Below are 23,502 nucleotides of genomic sequence, written 5' to 3'. Positions count from 1 at the left end.
CTATGAAGATCTTTATCGGTCGAACCTTATGATAACATATGTAATTCCCTTTGTCCACTGGTATGTTACTTGCCCGAGATTCGATCGTCGGTATCTTCATACCTAATTCAATCTCGTTACCTGCAAGTCTCTTTACTCGTTCCATAATACATCATGTTGTAACTAACTACTTAGTCATTTGCTTGCAAGATTATGATGTGTATTATCGAGAGGGCCCAGAGATACCTCTCTGATACTTGGAGTGACAAATCCTAATCTCGATCTATGCCAACAAACACCTTCGGAGATACCTATAGAGCATCTTTATGGTCACCCAGTTATGTTGTGATGTTTCATAGCACACAAGGTATTCCTCCAGTATCCGGGAGTTGCATAATCTCATAGTCGAAGGAATATGTATTTGTCATCAAGAAAAGCAATAGCAATAAACTGAACGATCAATATGCCAAGCTAACGGATGGGTCTTGTCCATCACATCATTCTCCTAATGATGTGATCCCGTTATCAAATTACAACACATGTCTATGGTTAGGAAACCTTAACCATATTTGATCAACGAGTTAGTCTAGTAGAGGCTCACAAGGGACACAGTATTTGTTTATGTATCCATACATGTATTTAAGTTTCCAATCAATACAATTCTAGCATGAATAATAAACCTTTATCATGATTTAGGAAATATAATAATAACCATTTTATTATTGCCTCTATCACATTTTTCCATCAACATCAACCATCTAGGGTGCTCAAACACCCAAGAGTAACAAGATCCACAAGGGATTAGTGGGAGAAATCGAATTTCTCTTGCTGTAAGTGTAGATAGGGGCCTTGTCAACCAATCCCTAGAAAATCAACAAGTTTGATTGGCTAGGGAGAGAGATCGGGTGAAAATGAGCTTAGGAGCAACAATGGAGTTTGGGGGAAGAAGAGGTAAGTCTTCTTGGGGAAGAAGACCCCTTTTATAGTGGGGGACAAATCCAACCGTTATGCACCTCTCAGCCCACATGCAAGTGGTACTACCACTCCAGGCATGGTACTACCATTCTGGGAGCATGACTATCGCTCCTTGTAAGATGAACAAGAGATTAGAAGAGCAGGGGAGAAGGTAGAGGAATGGGCGGTGGTAGCCGCGGTAGTAGGGGCGATACTACCGCCTATAAGCGGTACTACCACTTATACAACCTCCAGTTTTCTAGGGGCAAACAGGTAGCACGGTAGAGACCCGGAGGTACTACCATAAAACTCGACACAGAAAAGTCAAGGCCCCAACTACGAGCGGTAGTAAGAGTGGGAGTAACAGTGGTACTACCGCTGCTGCCCATGGTACTACCACTTGCAGTTCTTCTCCCCTTCTTCAGAACAAACGAAGGACAACTCCAATGAAGCGGAAAGGGGAGATGCGTGCAATATGAGTGTGTACGTGTTGATTCCACCCGAACCTTTCCGAAGCGGACCCCCTCTTGATAGTATGGTTTTCCCTACAACTCAAAACCACCAAAAAGAACCGAAGGAAAGAAAGCCGTCACTTGTACAAAGAGGTGCTATACAAACATTTTTTAACCCCTTTCTGCGATGGCGTTTTGAACCGTCGGCAAGTGAGTGACTGCGATAGGGGGGTCCTTCCCACACGACCCAGAAACCGTCAGGGGTAGGGAGCTTTGATGCATATAGTTGTCCCTATAAAACTGTTTCTGATATCTTGAATATCCCAAACGCTTCATCCTTGCTACTCGTTTGTGCTTGCATTGCCATCACAATCAGAGTTCTGTGGTTTTACCTAAAACCAGGCTCATACCAGGGACGATATTTTTCCAGGCACGTACCAAATTGGATCTACGTTTACGATGGCTGGCACATCACAAACAATTCATCATTGTAAACATGTATGATAGGTCGACAATCGCACACATTTAGTTTTCCCCCACGTTTGTGATATTGTCTGACATCACACATGCTTTGCAAATGGCAACTGTGTGCATGGTTACACATGTTTCCTCTCCGTGAACCGTGTCGGATTATGATGTATATCACACATGCTATGCTTTATAGACCATGTGCGCCGAGCGTAATTTCAACTTAATTTAATTGTGCTATTTAAAATTGTATCGAATTTGAATTTTAAAGTAGGCTATAGCTTTATTCATATCCATCAGGTTCAAACAACCAATGCATTATTCACTTCACAGGTACATATGTTCAAGAATTGCATAAGCAACAAATAAAGAATGATGAACGAGGGTTGTATACTTGTATATTACAGATGGTAAAGAAAGAGGCGAGAGACATTTTGGTTGCTGAAGAAGGTGAAGAGGAATGGCCCTATTGTGCTCTCCTCGATGCAGAAGGCATGCACGACTCTAGTCCAACCCCTTGTGATGGCCGGCCGCCAATCATGTAGTTTGAGAGGTAATCTTGAGTAAACTGCTTCAGGATCCACTGCAAAGGAAAAAAATTCAGACATTGTCATATGATACGTCTCCAACGTATCTATAATTTTTATTGTTCCATGCAATATATTATCTGTTTTGGATGTTTTATATGCATTAATATGCTATTTTATATTATTTTTGGGACTAGCCTATTAACCTAGAGGCCAGTGTAAGTTTCTATTTGTTTTCTTGTTTTTGAGTTTTACAGAAAAGGAATACCAAACGGAGTCCAAACGAGCTGAAACTTTACGATGATTTTTTATGGACCAAAATAAGCCCACAGAGTATCGGAGATGGACCACAAGAACCACGCGGCATCCACAAGCGTGGAGGGCGTGCCCCCTGCCTTGTCGTTGCTACTTGGACCCCCTGACTTGTCCTCGACGCCAAAAACTCCTATAAATAGAGAAAACCCCAGAAAGAAACCTAGATTACGAGTTCCGCCGCCACAAGCCTCTGTAGCCATGAAAAACCAATCGGGAGCCTGATACGTCCATTTTGATCATGCTTTTATATCGATATTTATTGCATTATGGGCTGTTATTACACGTTATGTCACAATACTTATGCTTATTCTCTCTTATTTTACAATGTTTACATGAAGAGGGAGAATGCCGGCAGCTAGGATTCTAGGCTGGAAAATGAGCAAATATTAGAGACCTATTCTGCACAACTCCAAAAGTCCTGAAACTCCATGAAATTCATTTTTGGATTTAATAAAAAAATGGGTGAAGAAAGCACGAGAGGGGGCCCACACCCTGGTCATGAGGGTAGGGGCACGCCCTACCCCCCTGGACGCGCCCCCTGCCTCATGGGCCCCCTGGCAGGCTCCCGGTGACCATCTTCTGCTATATGAGGTCTTTTACCCTGAAAAAAAATCATAAGCAAGCTTTCGGGACGAAACACGGCCGCCACAAGGCGGAACCTTGGCGGAACCAATCTAGGGCTCCGGCGGAGCTGTTCTGCCAGGGAAACTTCCCTCCAGGAGGGGAAATCATCACCATCATCATCACCATCGATCCTCTCAGTGGGATGGGGTCAATCTCCATCAACATGTTCACCAGCACCGTCTCCTCTCAAACCCTAGTTCATCTCTTGTATCCAATCTTTGTCCAAGAACCTCATATTGGTACCTGTGGGTCACTAGTAGCACTACAAAAAAAAGACACATCCGTGACATTTGGGGCCAAACTATTTTTTTTGTCATACTTATGACACTTCTATGACGATAATTGTGACAAAACCCGGTATCATCGTAGATGTGGTGGGCTCCTACTTCTATGACAAAAACTCATGACAGAAAATGGGCTTTTCGTCCTGGGCGAGCCGGAGACGCAGCTGCATGACATTCTTTGGGCCGTCCATGACGGAAACCGTGGTAGAAGCGAGGGCGAGGAAAATTTCGGCGAGTTCCTGATTATGGTGGGAGGTCGGGGGCCGAGCGATGCACGTTTCTCTTGTACACGTACACGCGTGTGTGTGAGGCATTGGCTCTAACTGAACCCGAGTGAGGTGTTGGGCTCTAGTTGAACCCGAGCGATTACACTGCAGGCTACGCGTTACTAAACCCGAGCAGTCGATCGATGGCTGTTAACTGAACCCGATTGAGCGATTCCTTTGCTACTGCTGCTAACTGAAGCCGATCGATGCTACCTCTGGATGAACAGTGAGCATTGCGGGGGGGGGGGGGGGGGGGAATGAACAGTGAGCGGTGGGGTGGATGAACATGACCCCGATTGATCGAGCCGGTTGGGGCTGGATGAACAGGACCCCGTGGAGGGCTGGATGAACAAGACGACCTCGTGGAGGGATGGATGAACAGTAGATGATGGAGGGGTGGATGAACAGTAGCCTGTGGAGGGGTGGTTGAATAGGAGCCCGTGGAGGGGTGGTTGAACAGTAGTCGGTGGAGTAGCGCGCAGTGGAGGCTGGATGAACAGGAGCCCGTGGAGGCTGGAGGAGGTTGACGGTGGATGAACAGTAGCCCGTGGAGGCTGGAGGAGGTCGACGGTGGAGATGAACAGTATCCCGTGGAGTCCCATTTTGCGGTACGCCACACCCCTCCCGATGAACAGGACCCCCGTTTCGACCGTAGCGCTCCAACACAAGTCTGTTTTGTCCGTTTTGCGGTACGCCACACCCCTCCCGATCAACAGGACCCCCGTTTCGACCGTAGGAGGTCTGTTTCCTCTGTTTTGCGGTACGCCAGACCCCTCCCGATGAACAGGATCCCATTTCGAACGTGGCCGGTCGAACATAAGGCCGTTTCCTCCGTTCTGTGGTACGCCAGGCCTCGTTTCCATCGCCTATTCCGTCCAAGCCGGTTGGCTCCCACGCGTTTTGTTGCCTCCCGATGAACATGACGCATTCCGTTGCCTCCCCATGAACATGACGCATTCCATTGCCTCCCCATGAACACGACGACGACGCAGTTTTTCCGTTCCGACCTAGCCATGTACACGAGCCTTGGCTGTACATATGCGCGAGTAGGCGTTCGAGACCCCGCCCGTATGTACGTACGTGGCCGTATTTACTTTCTTGCACCTTAGCCATTGTATGTACGTGTACATGCTACGTGCGCGCCTCTACTACAACACGTGCGCGCCTCTACATCGACCAGTATGTACGTACACATTTGCGACCAGAATGACAATGCTATGTACGCTTCAATCAGGTGGGTCCCGACTGTTAGGCAATTCCTTGTGTGCGAAGATGTAGTTGGTGGGTCCTAGCAGTCAGGGGGCGAATGTTTTTTTTTTGCCCGGACGCACTTCCTTGCATACGAAGATGTAGCTGGTGGGTCCCAGCAGTCAGCGGGTGAATCATTTTTTTTGCCCATAATATGGACGCACTTCCTTGCGTGCGAAGATGAGCCGGTAGGTTCCAACAGTCAGGGGGGAAACATTTTTTTCGCGAAATACGGTGGCCCGTCCGGTGGGTCCCCGTTGTCAGGTGGAGGAATAATTATTTTGTGCATAATAAGGAGGCACTTCCTTGTGGCTGCCGTGGACCCAGCTGTCAGCCTCTCCACGTACAGTACTCTTCCAATGGAAGTCGTTCATTGACCATGTTGACCACGCCGCACCGAGAGCACCACGGCGGTGGATGACGGCGAGGCCTAGGAAGGGGACGATGCAAAGCCGGGGAAGACGCGACAGTGGATGCCTACGTGGAGAGGAGTACGAGGGTCCACTGGTTCGGCTGTGGTGTGAGGCTATCGTCGCCGCAGAATAACAAGGGGTGTGGGTGAGTAGAGGGATGGCGTGGCCAGCGGTGGGAGTAGACGGAGGCAGTGAGGCCTCTGCAGCATCACAACCGACCACGGGAGGCAGGAGCATGCGGCATGACCGGCGCTGCTTTGGGCGGCTGGAGCAAGAAGACCAGAGGTTGAAGAAGCACTATAGCCGTTGGATGGACATCGTACGGTCACTGGAGCTAGAATCGTTGATATTGACTAAAGTTGACAAAGGCCTCCGTCCCAGTCAACTTAGTAGGCCCACAAGTCAGCCTCCCACCATGGTGGGTCCCAGCTAGCAGGGGAGTATTCATTTTTTGTGCGTAATAAGGAGGCACTTCCAGTGGGTCCGAGCTGACAGTGGGGGGAACGTTTTTTCGCGAAATACGGTGGCCCGTCCGGTGGGTCCCAGCAGTCAGGGGAAACATTTTTTTGCGAAATACGGTGGCCCGTCCGGTGGGTCCCAGCAGTCAGGGGGGAAACGTTTTTTTCACGAAATACTGGTGGCCCGTCCGGTGGGTCCCTACTGTCAGGTGGAGGAATAATTATTTTCTGCATAATAAGGAGGCACTTCCTTGCGGCTGCCATGGACCCAGCTGTCAGCCTCTCCACATGCAGTACTATTTCGATGGAATTCGGTCGTTGACCACATTGACCACGCCGTGCCGAGAGCACCACGACGGTGGATGACGGCGAGGCCTAGGAAGGGGACGATGCGGAGCCAGGGAAGACGCGGTAGTGGATGCCCACACGGAGAGGAGTACAAGGGTTCACTGGTTCGGTTGCGCTGCCGTCGCCGCAGAATAACATGGGATGTGGGTGAGGGAGTCCTGGATTAGGGGGTATCTGGATAGCCGGATTATATACATCGTCCGGACTATTGAAGCGTGAAGATACAAGACTCAAGAATTGGGCCCGTGTCCGGATGGGACTCTCCTTTGCGTGGAAGACAAGCTTGGTGATCCGGATATTATATTTCCTTCCTTGTAACCGACTCCATGTAAACCCTAGCCCTCTCCGATGTCTATATAAACCGGAGAGGTTGGTCCTTAGAAGGGTGATCACAATTACAATCATACCATCATAGGCTAGCTCTTAGGGTTTAGCCTCTACGATCTCATGGTAGATCTACTCTTGTACTACTCATATCTTCAATATTAATCAAGCAGGAAGTAGGGTTTTACCTCCATCGAGAGGGCCCGAACCTGGGTAAACATTGTGTCCCTTGCTTCCTGTTACCATCAGCCTAAGACGCATAGATCGGGACCCCCTACCCGAGATCCACCGGTTTTGACACCGACATTGGTGCTTTCATTGAGAGTTCCTCTGTGTCGTCGCTTTGAGGCTTGATGGCGTATTCAATCGCTAACAACACTGTCCAGGGTGAGAATTTTCTCCCCGGACAGATCTTTGTGTTCGATGGCTTCGCACTGCGGGCCAATTCGCTTGGTCATCTGGAGCAGATCGACAGCTACGCCCTTGGCCACCAGGTCATGTTCGGAAACTTGAACTACACGGCGGATATTCGCGGAGACTTGATCTTCGACGGGTTCGGGCCTGTGCCACGAGCACCGGACAGTCACGACGAGCATGGCCTAGACCTGCTATTGGACAATGTTTGGGATATCATCCCTGTAGTAGCCCCAGATCTAAATCCGAAGTAGGTCGCGTTGCCCAAGGACGGAGGGGTGGACCCCGCCCCGCAGGCCGCATACTCATCGGCGTTGGAGCCGAACACAGGTCTCACCTCTGTGGAGGCCTGTAACCCCGGGCCCCTAGACTCATATCCGGTTGTTGGTTCCGGTCCGCATACCCTCGAGCCAGCCAAGCCAGGTTGGGCTCCGGTAATGGAGTTTACCGATGCGGACATGTTTCAGCACTCGCCCTTTGGCGACATGCTGAACTCATTAAAGTCTCTCTCTTTGTCAGGAGGCTCTGGGCCGAACTATGCCCCGCTTGAGTGGGAAGCAGGCGACAAAGGAATTCGCTGCCCACCCACCACCCACTTCATTGCCACGGTCGATGATTTAACCGACGTGCTTGACTTTGACTCCGAAGACATCGACGGTATGGACGACGATGCAGGAGACACAGGAGCCACCGCCCACAGGGCGGTGGACGGTCACCTCTTCATACGGTATATATATATGGTGGACACTCCGAAAGAAACAAATGGCGATGAGGCAATGGAGGATAACCCCTCCAAGAAGAAAGCAAAACATGGGCGTCGCCAGCGCTGCTCCAAGCCCCGCCAAGGCAATACCAGCACCGGAGACGAAAAAAATCCGGACGGTGCCGAAGATGAATACAACCCCGATCAGCCCGCCTTCGAGCAGGCCGAGCAGAACGATGGGCAAGACAACCCAGATGAACAGGCGACAGACCGGTATCCGGAGGAGGACAACTACATGCCCCCTCCGAAGACGAGATTAGCCTCAACGACAACGAGTTCGGCGTACCTGAGGACCCCGCGGAGCAGGAGCGCTTCAAGCGCCGGCTTATGGCCACTGCGAGGAGCATGAAGAAGAAGCAGCAGCAGCTTCAAGCTGATCAAGATCTGCTCACAGACAGATGGACGGAAGTCTTGGCAGCCAAGGAATATGGACTCGAGCGCCACACGGCTGACCGTCCGCCTCGAGGTCGGGATAAAACGGCAGATCAGCCCGAATACCAGCCTGCACCCCCACGCCAGTTTACTACGACCCGGGGCAATACTCAGGACCTGCGTGATAGATTGGATAACACCACAGGACAACCAAGATCGATCTACGGATCACGGGGCGTGCTGCAGCACATGATGATGACCGACATACCGGATACACTAACAATAAATCTGGTCGGCCCGAATACAACCAGCCGGATTTGGCCGGACTGCGTCGTGACATAGCCCGGCACAGAGGCACTGCACACCCCCTCTGCTTCACTGATGAAGTGATGGATCATGAATTCCCAGAAGGGTTCAAACCCGTAAACATCGAATCATACGATGGCACAACAGACCCCGCGGTATGGATTGAAGACTTCCTTCTCCACATCCACATGGCCCGCGGAGATGATCTACATGCCATCAAGTATCTTCCCCTTAAGCTCAAAGGACCCGCCCGGCACTGGCTTAACAGCCTGCCCGCAAATTCAATTGGCAGTTGGGAAAACTTGGAAGATGCATTACTTGACAACTTCCAAGGCACATATGTGCGACCTTCAGACGCCGATGACTTGAGCCACATCACTCAACAGCCCGGAGAATCAGCCAGGAAATTCTGGACTCGGTTCCTAACTAAAAAGAACCAAATAGTTGACTGTCCGGGCACCGAAGCCCTGGCGGCCTTCAAGTATAATATCCGTGATGAGTGGCTCGCCCGACACCTCGGCCAGGACAAACCCAAGTCCATGGCAGCTCTTACAACACTAATGACCCGCTTTTGCGCGGGCGAAGACAGCTGGTTGGCTCGCAGCAGCACTACGCCACATTCTAGCACGTCAGATGTCCCTGACAATAATGGCAAGCTACGGCGCAATAGACACAAGCGACGGAGCAACGGCGACAACACCGAAGACACGACAGTCAATGCCGGATTCAGCGGATCCAAATCCGGTCAGCGGAAGAAGCCATTCAAAAGAAACAATTAGGGACCGTCCAGTCTAGACCGTATCCTGGAGCGCTCGTGCCAAATTCATGGCACCCCGGACAAGATAGCCAACCACACCAATAGGGACTGCTGGGTATGTAAACAGGCCGGCAAAATAAACGCTGAAAACAAGGACAAGGGGCTGCACAGCGACGATGACGATGAGCCCCGGCGTCCGAACACGGGGGGACAGAAGAAATTTCCCCCCAGGTGAAAACGGTCAACATGGTATACGCCACTGAGCACTACGGGATGTGTACGCGATGGAGCCAGTCGTCCCCAAATTGAACGCGTGGTCAGCTTGCTCGATCACCTTTGATCGTAGGGATCATCCTACTAGCATCCTGTTGGGGAACGTTGCAGAAAATTAAAATTTTTCCTACAGTTTCACCAAGATCCATCTATGAGTTCATCTAAGCAACGAGTCATGGGAGAGAGATTGCATCTACATACCACTTGTAGATCGCGTACGGAAGCGTTTGAGGGAACGATGATGGAGTCGTACTCGCCGTGATTCAGATCACCGATGACCAAGTGCTGAACGGACAGCACCTCCGCGTTCAACACACGTACGGTACGGGCGACGTCTCCTCCTTCTTGATCCAGCAAGGGGGAAGGAGAGGTTGAGGAAGAAGGCTCCAACGGCAGCACGACGGCGTGGTGTTTGTGGAGAAGCAGCACTCCGGCAGGGCTTCGCCAAGCTCGTGACGGAGGAGGAGAGGTGTTGGGGAGGGGAGGGGCTGCACCTTGGATTTTCTTTTGCAGCCCTCCCCTCACCCCTCTATTTATAGGGGAAGGGGCAAGGGGGGCCGGCCCCTCTAGATGGGATCTAGAGGGGGGGGGGCGGCGGCCAGGGAGGGGGAACTTGCCCCCCAAGCAAGGGGGCGCCCCCTCTAGGGTCCCGCCCCCCAACCCTAGGCGCATGGGCCCAAGGGGGGGAGGCGCCCAGCCCTCCAGGGGCTGGCTCCTGCCCCACGCAGCCCATGTGCCCCCCCGGGAGGGGTGGCCCCTCCCGGTGGACCCCCCGAACCCTTCCGGTGGCCCCGGTACAATACCGATATGCTCCCGAAACCTTCCAGTGTCCGTATGACAACTTCCCATATATAAATCTTTACCTCCGGACCATTCCGGAACTCCTCGTGACGTCCGGGATCTCATCCGGGACTCCGAACAACTTTCGGTAATCACATACAAGTCTTCCTAATAACCCTAGCGTCGCCGAACCTTAAGTGTGTAGACCCTACGGGTTCGGGAGACATGCAGACATGACCGAGACGGCTCTCTGGTCAATAACCAACAGCGGGATCTGGATACCCATGTTGGCTCCCACATGCTCCTCGATGATGTCATCGAATGAACCATGATGTCGAGGATTCAATCAACCCCGTATACAATTCCCTTTGTCAATCGGTACATTACATGCCCGAGACTCGATCGTCGGTATCCCAATACCTCGTTCAGTCTCGTTAGCGTGAAGTCACTTTACTCGTACCGTAATGCATGATACCGTGACCAAACACTTGGTCACTTTGAGCTCATTATGATGATGCATTACCGAGTGGGCCCAGAGATACCTCTCCGTCATACGGAGTGACAAATCCCAGTCTCGATCCGTGTCAACCCAACAGACACTTTCGGAGATACCTGTAGTGCACCTTTATAGTCACCCAGTTACGTTGTGACGTTTGGTACACCCAAAGCACTCTTACGGTATCCGAGAGTTACACGATCTCATGGTCTAAGGAAGAGATACTTGACATTGAAGAAGCTCTAGCAAAACGAACTACACGATCTTGTGCTATGCTTAGGATTGGGTCTTGTCCATCACATCATTCTCCTAATGATGTGATCCCGTTGTCAATGACATCTAATGTCCATAGTCAGGAAACCATGACTATCTGTTGACCAACGAGCTAGTCAACTAGAGGCTTACTAGGGACGTATTGTGGTCTATGTATTCACACGTGTATTATGATTTCCGGATAATACAATTATAGCATGAATAAAAGACAATTATCATGAACAAGGAAATATAATAATAATGATTTTATTATTGCCTCTAGGGCATATTTCCAACAGTCTCCCACTTGCACTAGAGTCAATAATCTAGTTACATTGTGATGAATCGAACACCCATAGAGTTCTGGTGTTGATCATGTTTTGCTCGCGAGAGAGGTTTAGTCAACGGATCTGCGACATTCAGATCCGTATGTACTTGGCAAATATCTATGTCTCCATCTTGAACATTTTCACGGATGGAGTTGAAACGACGCTTGATGTGCCTGGTCTTCTTGTGAAACCTGGGCTCCTTGGCAAGGGCAATAGCTCCAGTGTTGTCACAGAAGAGTTTGATCGGCCCCGACGCATTGGGTATGACTCCTAGGTTGGTGATGAACTCCTTCACCCAAATAGCTTCATGCGCTGCCTCCGAGGCTGCCATGTACTCCGCTTCACATGTAGATCCCGCCACGACGCTCTGCTTGCACTTACTGCTCCACCATTCAACATATACACGTATCCGGTTTGTGACTTAGAGTCATCCAGATCTGTGTCGAAGCTAGCGTCGACGTAACCCTTTACGACGAGCTCTTCGTCACCTCCATAAACGAGAAACATGTCCTTCGTCCTTTTCAGGTACTTTAGGATATTCTTGACTGCTGTCCAGTGTTCCTTGCCGGGATTACTTTGGTACCTTCCTACCAAACTTACGGAGAGGTTTACATCAGGTCTGGTACACAGCATGGCATACATAATAGATCCTATGGCTGAGGCATAGGGGATGACACTCATCTCTTCTTTATCTTTTTCCGTGGTCGGGCATTGAGCCGAGCTCAATCTCACACCTTGCAGTACAGACAAGAACCCTTTCTTGGACTGATCCATTTTGAACTTCTTCAAAATCTTATCAAGGTATGTGCTTTGTGAAAGACCTATGAGGCGTCTCGATCTATCCCTATAGATCTTGATGCCTAATATATATGCAGCTTCTCCAAGGTCCTTCATTGAAAAACACTTATTCAAGTAGGCCTTAATGCTGTCCAAGAATTCTATATCATTTCCCATCAAAAGTATGTCATCTACATATAATATGAGAAATGCTACAGAGCTCCCACTCACTTTCTTGTAAACGCAGGCTTCTCCATAAGTCTGCATAAACCCAAACGCTTTGATCATCTCATCAAAGCGAATGTTCCAACTCCGAGATGCTTGCACCAGCCCATAAATGGATCGCTGGAGCTTGCATACTTTGTTAGCATTCTTAGGATCGACAAAACCCTCCGGCTGCATCATATACAGTTCTTCCTTAAGATGTCCGTTAAGGAATGCCGTTTTGACGTCCATCTGCCATATCTCATAATCATAGTATGCGGCAATTGCTAACATGATTCGGACGGACTTAAGCTTCGCTACGGGAGAGAAAGTCTCATCATAGTCAATCCCTTGAACTTGCCGATAACCCTTAGCGACAAGTCGAGCTTTATAGATGGTGACATTACCATCCGCGTCCGTCTTCTTCTTAAAGGTCCATTTGTTTTCTATCGCTCGCCGATCATCGGGCAAGTCAGGCAAAGTCCATACTTTGTTTTCATACATGGATTCTATCTCGGATTTCATGGCTTCTAGCCATTTGTTGGAATCTGGGCCCGCCATTGCTTCTTCATAGTTCGAAGGTTCACCGTTGTTCAACAACATGATTTCCAGGACAGGGTTGCCGTACCACTCTGGTGCGGAACGTGTCCTTGTGGACCTACGAAGTTCAGTAGCAACTTGATCCGAAGTACATTGATCATCATCATTATTTTCCTCTTCAGTTGGTGCAGGCATCACAGGAACATTTTCCTGAGCTGCACTACTATCCTGTTCAAGAGGTAGTACTTCATCGAGTTCTACTTTCCTCCCACTTAGTTCTTTCGAGAGAAACTCTTTTTCCAGAAAGGATTCGTTCTTGGCAACAAAGATCTTGCCCTCGGATCTTAAGTAGAAGGTATACCCAATGGTTTCCTTAGGGTATCCTATGAAGACGCATTTTTCCGACTTGGGTTCGAGCTTTTCAGGTTGAAGTTTCTTGACATAAGCATCGCATCCCCAAACTTTTAGAAACGACAGCTTAGGTTTCTTCCCAAACCATAATTCATACGGTGTCGTCTCAACGGATTTAGAGGGTGCCCTATTTAAAGTGAATGTAGCTGTCTCTAGAGCGTATCCCCAAAATGATAGCGGTAAATCGGTAAGAGACATCATAGATCGCACCATATCCAATAGAGTGCGATTACGACGTTCGGACACACCGTTACGCTGAGGTGTTCCAGGCGATGTGAGTTGTGAAATGATTCCACATTTTCTTAAGTGTGTACCAAATTCGTGACTTAAATATTCTCCTCCACGATCCGATCGTAAGAATTTTATCTTTCGGTCACGTTGATTCTCTACTTCATTCTGAAATTCCTTGAACTTTTCAAAGGTCTCAGACTTGTGTTTCATCAAGTAGACATACCCATATCTACTCAAGTCATCAGTGAGAGTGAGAACATAACGATATCCTCCGCGAGCCTCAACGCTCATTGGACCGCACACATCGGTATGTATGATTTCCAACAAGTTGGTTGCTCGCTCCATTGTTCCGGAGAACGGGGTCTTGGTCATTTTGCCCATGAGGCATGGTTCGCATGTGTCAAATGATTCATAATCGAGAGACTCTAAAAGTCCATCAGCATGGAGCTTCTTCATGCGCTTGACACCAATGTGACCAAGGCGGCAGTGCCACAAGTATGTGGGACTATCGTTATCAACTTTACATCTTTTGGTATTCACGCTATGAATATGTGTAACATTACGTTCGAGATTCATTAAGAATAAACCATTGACCATCGGGGCATGACCATAAAACATATCTCTCATATAAATAGAACAACCATTATTCTCGGATTTAAATGAGTAGCCATCTCGTATTAAACGAGATCCAGATACAATGTTCATGCTCAAACTTGGCACTAAATAACAATTATTGAGGTTTAAAACTAATCCCATAGGTAAATGTAGAGGTAGCGTGCCGACGACGATCACATCGACCTTGGAACCATTCCCGACGCGCATCGTCACCTCGTCCTTCGCCAGTCTCCGCTTATTCCGCAGCTCCTGCTGTGAGTTACAAATGTGAGCAACGACACCGGTATCAAATACCCAGGAGTTACTACGAGTACTGGTAAGGTACACATTACATGTATATCAAATATACCTTTAGTGTTGCCGGCCTTCTTGTCTGCTAAGTATTTGGGGCAGTTCCGCTTCCAGTGACCCTTCCCCTTGCAATAAAAGCACTCAGTCTCAGGCTTGGGTCCATTCTTTGACTTCTTCCCAGCAACTGGCTTACCGGGCGCGGCAACATCTTTGCCGTACTTCTTGAAGTTCTTCTTACCCTTGCCCTTCTTGAACTTAGTGGTCTTATTGACCATCAACACTTGATGTTCTTTCTTGATTTCAACCTCTGCTGACTTCAGCATTGAAAATACTTCAGGAATGGTCTTCACCATCCCCTGCATATTGTAGTTCATCACAAAGCTCTTGTAGCTCGGTGGGAGCAACTGAAGGATTCTGTCAATGACCGCCTCATCCGGGAGGTTAATGTCCAGCTGGGACAGGCGGTTGTGCAACCCAGACATTTTGAGTATGTGTTCACTGACAGAACTGTTTTCCTCCATCTTACAACTATAGAACTTGTCAGAGACTTCATATCTCTCGACCCGGGCATGAGCTTGGAAAACTAGTTTCAGCTCCTTGAACATCTCATATGCTCCATGTTGCTCAAAACGCTTTTGGAGCCCCGGTTCTAAGCTGTAAAGCATGCCGCACTGAACGAGGGAGTAATCATTAGCACAAGACTGCCAAGCATTCATAATGTCTTGGTTCTCTGGGACGGGAGCGTCACCTAGCGGTCCTTCTAGGACATATTGTTTCCTGGCAGCTATGAGGATGATCCTCAGGTTCCGGACCCAGTCCGTATAGTTGCTGCCATCATCTTTCAGCTTGGTTTTCTCTAGGAACGCGTTGAAGTTCATGTTGACATGAGCGTTGGCCATTTGATCTACAAGACATATTTTGCAAAGATTTTAGACTAAGTTCATGATAATTAAGTTCATCTAATCAAATTATTTAATGAACTCCCACTCAGATAAGACATCCCTCTAGTCATCTAAGTGTTACACAATCCGAGTCGACTAGGACATGTCCTATCATCACGTGAGACGGACTAGTCATCATCGGTGAACATCTCCATGTTGATCGTATCTTCCATACGACTCATGTTTGACCTTTCGGTATCTTGTGTTCCGAGGCCATGTCTGTACATGCTAGGCTCGTCAAGTTAACCCTAAGTGTTCTGCATGTGTAAATCTGTCTTACACCCGTTGTATGTGAACGTAAGGATCTATCACACCCGATCATCACGTGGTGCTTCGAAACGACGAACTTTAGCAACGGTGCACAGTTAGGGGGAACACTTTCTTGAAATTATCATAAGGGATCATCTTATTTACTACCGTCGTTCTAAGTAAACAAGATGCATAAAACATAATAAACATCACATGCAATTATATAAAGTAGTGACACGATATGGCCAATATCATATAGCTCCTTTGATCTTCATCTTCGGGGCTCCATGATCATCTTGTCACCGGCATGACACCATGATCTCCATCATCGTGTCTTCATGAAGTTGTCACGCCAACGACTACTTCTACTTCTATGGCTAACGCATTTAGCAACAAAGTAAAGTAATTTACATGGCGTTCTTCAATGACACGCAGGTCATACAAAAATAAAGAAAACTCCTATGGCTCCTGCCGGTTGTCGTACTCATCGACATGCAAGTCGTGATTCCTATTACAAGAACATGATCGCATACATCACAATATATCATTCATCATTCATCACAACTTCTGGCCATACCACATCACATGACAATTGCTGCAAAAACAAGTTAGACGTCCTCTAATTGTCGTTGCATCTTTTACGTGGCTGCAATTGGGTTCTAGCAAGAACATTTTCTTACCTACGAATAACCACAACGTGATTTTTGTCAACTTCTATTTACCCTTCATAAGGACCCTTTTCATCGAATCCGCTTCAACTAAAGTGGGAGAGACAGACACCCGCCAGCCACCTTATGCAACTAGTGCATGTTAGTCGGTGGAACCGGTCTCACGTAAGCGTATGTGTAAGGTTGGTCTGGGCTGCTTCATCCCACAATACCGCTGAAGCAAGATAAGACTAGTAGCGGCAAGCAAGTTGACAAGATCTACGCCCACAACAAAATTGTGTTCTACTCGTGCAATAGAGAACTACACATAGACCTAGCTCATGATGCCACTGTTGGGGAACGTTGCAGAAAATTAAATTTTTCCTACGGTTTCACCAAGATCCATCTATGAGTTCATCTAAGCAATGATTCATGGGAGAGAGATTGCATCTACATACCACTTGTAGATCGCATACGGAAGCGTTTGAGGGAACGATGATGATGGAGTCGTACTCGCCGTGATTCAGATCACCGATGACCAAGTGCTGAACGGACAGCACCTCCGCGTTCAACACACGTACGGTACGGGCGACGTCTCCTCCTTCTTGATCCAGCAAGGGGGAAGGAGAGGTTGAGGAAGAAGGCTCCAACGGCAGCACAACGGCGTGGTGTTGGTGGAGAAGCAGCACTCCGGCAGGGCTTCGCCAAGCTCGTGACGGAGGAGGAGAGGTGTTGGGGAGGGGAGGGGCTGCGCCTTGGCTTGTCTTTTGCAGCCCTCCCCTCACCCCTCTATTTATAGGGGAAGGGGCAAGGGGGGCCGGCCCCTCTATATGGGATCTAGAGGGGGGGCGGCGGCCAGGGAGGGGGAACTTGCCCCCCAAGCAAGGGGGCGCCCCCTCAAGGGTTCCCCCCAACCCTAGGCGCATGGGCCCAAGGGGGGGGGGGCGCCCAGCCCTCCAGGGGCTGGCTCCTGCCCCATGCAGACCATGTGGCCCCCTCGGGAGGGGTGGCCCCTCCCGGTGGACCCCCGGAACCCTTCCGGTGGCCCCGGTACAATACCGATATGCTCCCGAAACCTTCCGGTGTCCGTATGACAACTTCCCATATATAAATCTTTACCTCCGGACCATTCCGGAACTCCTCGTGACGTCCGGGATCTCATCCGGGACTCCGAACAACTTTCGGTAATCACATACAAGTCTTCCTAATAACCCTAGCGTCGCCAAACCTTAAGTGTGTAGACCCTACGGGTTCGGGAGACATGCAGACATGACCGAGACGGCTCTCTGGTCAATAACCAACAGCGGGATCTGGATACCCATGTTGGCTCCCACATGCTCCTCGATGATGTCATCAGATGAACCACGATGTCAAGGATTCAATCAACCCCGTATACAATTCCCTTTGTCAATCGGTACGTTACATGCCCGAGACTCGATCGTCGGTATCCCAATACCTCGTTCAGTATCGTTACCGGCAAGTCACTTTACTCGTACCATAATGCATGATCCCGTGACCAAACACTTGGTCACTTTGAGCTCATTATGATGATGCATTACCGAGTGGGCCCAGAGATACCTCTCCGTCATACGGAGTGACAAATCCTAGTCTCGATCCGTGTCAACCCAACAGACACTTTCGGAGATACCTGTAGTGCACCTTTATAGTCACCCAGTTACGTTGTGACGTTTGGTACACCCAAAGCACTCTTACGGTATCCGGGAGTTACACGATCTCATGGTCTAAGGAAGAGATACTTGACATTGAAGAAGCTCTAGCAAAACGAACTACACGATCTTGTGCTATGCTTAGGATTGGGTCTTGTCCATCACATCATTCTCCTAATGATGTGATCCCATTGTCAATGACATCTAATGTCCATAGTCAGGAAACCATGACTATCTGTTGACCAACGAGCTAGTCAACTAGAGGCTTACTAGGGACGTATTGTGGTCTATGTATTCACACGTGTATTACAATTTCCGGATAATACAATTATAGCATGAATAAAAGACAATTATCATGAACAAGGAAATATAATAATAATGCTTTTATCATTGCCTCTAGGGCATATTTCCAACACATCCGTCACGGCGGCTCGGCCGCATTGGTTCTAGACCCAATCATAGACGGATTTCACCTCACAAGAGTCCTTATGGACGGAGGCAGCAGCCTGAACCTGCTTTATCAGGACACAATGCGCAAAATGGGTATCGACCCTTCAAGGATTAAGCCTACCAAAACAACCTTTAAAGGTGTAATTCCTGGAGTAAAGGCCCACTGTACAGGCTCTATAACATCGGAAGTGGTCTTCGGATCCCCGGATAACTTCCGAAGCGAGGAGTTAATCTTCGATATCGTCCCTTTCCGCAGTGGTTACCACGCACTGCTCGGACGAACCGCATTCGCTAGATTCAATGCGGTACCACACTATGCATACCTCAAGCTCAAGATGCCAGGCCCGCGCGGGGTCATAACAGTCAACAGAAACATGGACTGCTCTCTCCGTACAGAAGAGCACACTGCAGCCCTCGCGGCAGAAGTACAATGTGGCCTCCTCCGGCAAACCACCAATCTGGTGACGACAACCTCAAGCACCGTCAAGCGAGTTCGGAGCACCCCGCAACAGGATCACCAGGCACGCCAAGAGAGCGACTAGCAGTCCGGCCTCCGCTCAAATCCCATCAAAGCAGCATTCCTACCACACGTACACAATTACGCACTCAAAATACCATGGGCACAGGCGGAGGCGAAGCAGTGGCTCAGTCAACAGCGCAGTATCACCACCTCATACCTTCATAACCTTTCCTTTCACCTTTCAGGACATTGCTTTAGTGCAGCCTCTTCAGAAGAGCCGGATCGACAAACTTCCATAGGAGAGAAACCCAAGGAGGCAACATGCTTTGCGTATAGACGGAAATACCCAGGTGGAATCTATTTACGATCGTTATACCTGTTTTATCTATTTGTACGTAGCTTGTCCTTGGATAGGATATGTCAAATAATCCTATTTATCTCCGCTTAATGCATTCATTGTACACATATGCTTAAACCTATTATTCATCAATGGGAGATCATATATAGTGTCAGCTTATTATTCTTACTTGAGAATTTTTTCTTACAAATGTCTATTTCATATTGCATCCGTACACCTTGGTACGTGCAGTTTGCCAAGGGCTTCTTATGGCACCCCATAATACGGCAAGACAAGTCCGAACACTTTCAATAGTGTGGCACCCCGAACTTATAGCATTATATGCACCAACTCCGAATTGTGTCTTGAGTCTACAGTTGGGATAGCCCGGCTCCCTTGTTTTGGTGCCTTACATTCCGTTATATCGGCTAAGGTAGCGCAGGGAGAACTACTGCGATTGTGTCCCGGTTCTTCTGGACGAGCACCTCAGTAGAGAAAGCCGAAAACTGACCGGCATGATGTGGAGAGAGCTGGTCGCTGTTTGAGAGGTATTAAAATCCTTAAAGATTTTTCCGCTTTAGGCGATAATTCGGCTTCGTCCGATCTAGGCGTATATAGCGCTCCAATTCGGCCTTCCGGATTCTAGGGGCTTCGCCGAAATTTAAAATTGTAGACTTCTATGGCTAAGTGAAGGTTATAAAGCTGCATAGTCCGATTGCCTTGTTCACTGCGCCGGACACCTCCTTAAGGGACCAAACATTTGGATAAAGAGTGTCTGGGTTTTCCACGACACCCCAGTACTAGTTACATGGGGGCGGAAGCCGACGACTGGCCTACTTTCAGAATTTTATAAACAGCCACACAGAAGGTAATATTTTAAATAACAAAAGCGCTACATAGCGCAAGTAACTTCCTCCTTAAATTACAAACATGACAGAAGTGAATTCATTCTAAAATTATGTCCTTGGTACATTCATCGGCCACGAGGCGAGCGCCCTTCATAACGCCAACATAATACTTCTCCGGATAGCAATGTGCCTTGCCCTCCGGCGGCCCGTCCTTCACCAGCTTCTCCCCATCCAGCTTGCCCCAATGCACCTTCGCACGGGCAAAGGCCCGACAGGCACCCTCAATGCAAACGGATCGCTTGATGACTTCCAGTCGCGGACAGGCATTCACCATCTGCTTGATTAGGCTGAAGTAGCTGGTGGGCAGGGGCTCACTAGGCCACATCCGGACTATGAAATCCTTCATATCCACTTCGGCCGCCCTGTGGAGTTCGACCAACTGCTTCAGTTGGTCACTCAGAGACGTTGGATGTTCGGCCCCAGCATACTGGGACCAGAACAACTTCTCCGTTGAGCTCCCCTCCTGAGCACGGTAGAACTCTGCGGCATCTGATATGCTGCATGGAAGATCTGTGAATGCCCCTGGAGAGCTCCGGACTCGGGTAAGTAAAAGAAACGCCTCCTCCACATGTTTGCTTTGCATAAATAATTTCTTACCCACCGCTATCTTTTTGGCCTCTTGAATTTCCCGCTGTGCCTTCTCGGCTTCGGCCTTGGCGTCTTTTATATTTGCAAGGGCCTTCGCAAGCTCGGCCTCTTTCGCCTTAAGCTCATGCTCCACGGACTCGAACTTTTTGCCGAGCTCCTGGAGCTCTTGTTGTACCTCTCCCACTCTCGCATCTTACTTTTCGCGCTCTTTGCATTACAAGGCTACCTTGTGTTCGGCCTCAGACAACGCTTTCTTGAGAGACGCCACTTCAGTGGTGGCCTCTATTATCAAATCACGACACTTCGTCCTTAGAATAACCAATTTTATCTATCCTTCATTATATGAGAAAGGGGAATCATTCACCTTTGCTCTCTTCGAGCCGCCTCCTCGTGAGGTCGAGCTCTCCCTGTGCCTGCTCCAGGTCCTGTTTTAGTCCGGCGATCTCGGCCGTACGGACCACAGCGGCAAGCAGCACAGCCTTCTTGTTCACATTCAAACTTATTGTTAGACTCCTGCGGATTATAATTGACCCTCCGTTTGGTTTTTCCTTCCGAACACCAAACAGAGTATCAGGGGCTACTACCTATCGGGTAGTAATTTCACACATTTTTATTACTTACCTCAAAGCCTACCAGGAGGCTCGTGCAGGCTTCGGTTAGTCCGCTCTTGGCGTACGAAACCTTCTGAATCACCGCACTCATAAGAGTACGATGCTCTTCATCTATGGAAGCGCCGCGAAGCGCTTCCAGCAGACAATCCGTCGCCTTGGGTGCAACGGAAGTCCTCGACACAGATGGCCCTCCCTCCCTAACGAGGGGCTGCCCGCCTGAGTCCGGAACCATTGAAGGCTCCAGAACAGTGTTCGGCTGAGAGTCCAACTTACTGCGGCTCTCATCAACATGATCCACGGGGATCTTGAACCCCGCGTGTCCGATGTTTGGAATGCCGCCTTGGGGCGCCTCTAGAGCCACCTCCCCCCCCCTCTGGGAGCCTTTGGGATAACACCTCTGTGTCATCTGCAGGCTGAGGAGTAGTGGCCGTCGGGAGCGAGTTCACCGCCGAATCGCTCAAGGACCCATCCGAAGATGATGCTTCGGGATGGACCTTGGCCGGACTGCATACAAGTTCGGCATTATAACAAAACCATGAAGCAAAATTACGATAGAGTGCGGATACTTACGATCGCACTACGGGCTTCTTCCTGGGCAGCCACCCCTCCTCGCTATTAGCGGCGGTGGCGGAGTAGTCCGGAAGGGACGCCTTTCCCTTCTTGGACGTCCCAGCCTCCCCCTCCGAGGCGGCCTTCCTCTTTTTCTCCCCCAATACGGGGTGGTGGAGTTTCTTCTTGTTTCCCCCTGCCTCCGCGGGAGGAATCTGCCTCATCGTCATCGGACGACGAGGGTATGACGGCCTTGCACCGGGGGCCTCTCCTGGTCCCCTGGTCCGCCCTCTCAGGCCCCTCGTCCTTTCTGGATGGGGCGGCCTCCTCTTCTTCTTCTTCCCCTTCGGGGGAGGAGTGTGCCTCGTTGTCTTCGGACAAGGCTTCTGGCACAACCTTACGTTGGAGACCCTTTCGGATCCCTGGGGCCTTCTTATCGACCTTCTTCTCTGGCCCCTTGTAGGGCGCCGGAACCAGCATCTCTGTCAGGAGAGCATTAGCTGGGCTCTCTGGCAGCAGAGCCGGACAGTCAACCTGCTCCGCTGTCTCCACATAATTCTGAACAAATATGCACAATTACTTAAGGCTCCCCCATGAATATATTGGGAAGAACCGAATCCGGTGGCAGCCTGAGAACTCACCTGACTAGGAGGCCGCGTGGTGTGGAGCCCACGGTTCTCGGATATGGGAGGAGGTACTTCGGAGGCCTTGAACAATGCCTTCCACATGTTTTTGTGCTTCATGCCGTAGAGCCTATGAAGCGTCTGGTGTTCGGCCGTGACGAACTCCCACAGATTGAATGCCCGCCTTTGGCACGGCAGAATCCGGCGAACGAGCATGACCTGGATCATGTTGACAAGCTTGATGTTCTTGTCCTTCATGCCCTTGATGCAGTTTTGGAGTCCGGTCAGCTCTGTAGATTCGCCCCAGGACAGGCCCTTCTATTCCCAGTAGGTGAGCCGCATGGGGGTTCCGGATCGGAACTCGGGGGCCGCCGCCCAGTTGGCGTCACACGGCTCGGTGATGTAGAACCACCCTGACTGCCACCCCTTCACGGTTTTCGCAAAGGAGCCGTCAAGCTAGGTGACGTTAGGCATCTTGCCCACCATGGCTCCTCCACACTCCGCTTGCTGGCCGCTCACGATCTTCGGCTTCACGCAGAAGATTTGCAGCCACAAGCCGAAATGAGGCTTGATGCGGAGGAAAGCCTCGCATATGACGATGAACGCCGAGATGTTGAGGACAAAGTTCGCGGTTAGATCATGGAAATCTAGCCCGTAGTAGAACATGAGCCCGCAGACGAAGGGGTGAAGTGGAAACCCCAGTCCACGGACGAAGTGGGCGAGAAACACGACCCTCTCATGGGGTCTCGGAGTTGGAGTGACCTGCCCGTCGTCCGGTAGCCGGTGCGCTATGTCTGCGGCCAAGTATCCGGCCACCCGAAGATTCGCGATGTGCTTCTCCTTCATGGTGGAGGCCACCCACTTGCCTCCTGCTCCGGGCATGTCTAGCTGTGCGGAGAAGATTTGGACTCGGGCGCTGGAGCTTGAGGGGGCAAGAGTGGGCAAAGGAGGAAGAAGGCGTGGGTAAAAATGGGGAACTCTTATCCCTTTATAGAGGCGAC

This window comes from Triticum aestivum, chromosome 1B, assembly GCF_018294505.1.
Source record: "Triticum aestivum cultivar Chinese Spring chromosome 1B, IWGSC CS RefSeq v2.1, whole genome shotgun sequence".
NCBI classification, from domain to species: Eukaryota; Viridiplantae; Streptophyta; class Magnoliopsida; order Poales; family Poaceae; genus Triticum; species Triticum aestivum.
This window is presented reverse-complemented; position numbering follows the sequence as displayed.